This window comes from Caretta caretta, chromosome 1, assembly GCF_965140235.1.
Source record: "Caretta caretta isolate rCarCar2 chromosome 1, rCarCar1.hap1, whole genome shotgun sequence".
Taxonomy (NCBI): Eukaryota; Metazoa; Chordata; order Testudines; family Cheloniidae; genus Caretta; species Caretta caretta.
In genome coordinates, this window is record NC_134206.1 from 200252657 (window position 1) to 200254131 (window position 1475).

Genomic DNA, 1475 nt, shown 5'->3' on the forward strand with positions numbered 1-1475 from the left:
CTTTCAGCAAGAACATTTTTTGTTTTTATCCAACTTCTCTGTGTGTATGCTGTGAACATAACAGGTTACACTTGTATTGTAGCCGGGGCTACAGAGGGAAGGGCGCAGCTAATAAAGCATCTTTGTTTAGCTGCACAGTGCCCTCCACACCGTCTGACCGAGATGGAAAAGCACCAGCTATTGAGTGGCCAGCAGTACTTCCAGCAGTGCCTTGCTTTCTCCCCCAGCCTGTGACTCCAAGTGCGTGTTGGCATCAGTTTGTAGTGTGTGCACTGTGCAAATATCAACTCAGCCACTGGTGATTCCTTGTTGCAGCCCTCTGGCCCTTTCCCCACTCGTGAGAGACACGGCTCATCAAACCCACACCATAAGGCGTTCAGTTCCTAAGTTCTCATGTTGATCATTTATTTCCCAAGACTAAACTTTTTTTGTGGGTGTGGTGAGACAGTTGAAGCACGTGCTCCCATGGGCAGATGATTATTTATTTAGAGTCAGGGATACCGTATTTATTGCAAGTGAGATTTTAATTTTATTCTCCCAGTGTGGAAATCTCCTAATTCTCGATGGAGGACACGTAGAAGGAAACAAAGAGTCGCTAGGAACTCTGCAGTGCTGGAGTGCAGGCAGTGCTCTGTCTGTCCTTAGAAAGTCCCATTTTTTTACTTTACACTATTTGACAGTCTCTCAGCTTACAGTGTAATAGGGGAAAAGTGGTTCTGTGACCTTGTGGGTTTGCCCATGACAAACAGGATACAGAATGTGCATGGAAACCAAAAGGCATCCTGGGGACAGCCGGAATACCAAAACACCTTGAATCAGACACTGAGGGAAGACCTTCCAAAAAGCACTTGTATTTTCTTTTTACCATATCATCTAAAGCTGTAGGTGGTGCTCTGGCTCTAACAAACTTGGTGGCCCTTTAAAATTGCCTTTGAACTGTTGCTTACTGATTGCTATGATTTGTAACAGCCATTTGTTTGTGTGTTTTTCCTGTTGCAAGATTTCTTTTTAGAAAGGGACGAACATGGCCTGGACAAAAAATAGAATTTTAACTTCCTGATGATAAGAGATTAGCAGAAATCACATTGAAATATTGTGGCTTATGGTTTAATATGGCATAAACTAGTCATTTGCTCTATCTATTTATACTGTGTTTGTCCCTGTGGTAAGTGAGCACCTATACAATGCAATCCTGGTGCTGTTCTGAATAACTTCACGCTTGTCTGTCTGTACATATGTACAGAAAGGTTAACTGGGTCTTCAGAATGGCCAGACTTTTAAATTGTACTTGATTATGAGGTACTGGGTGAAGGGGGTGCTCATATCATATGTAATTGGAATCGTAGGATCATAATAGATATAGAAAAGTCCCATTACATGATGGAATCCATCCCCTGCTCGGGAAGATGACTGTCCCCCAAATCAATTTCATCATGTCTTATAAGATGCGGAATTTGCACTGTGACCTCAGTTGA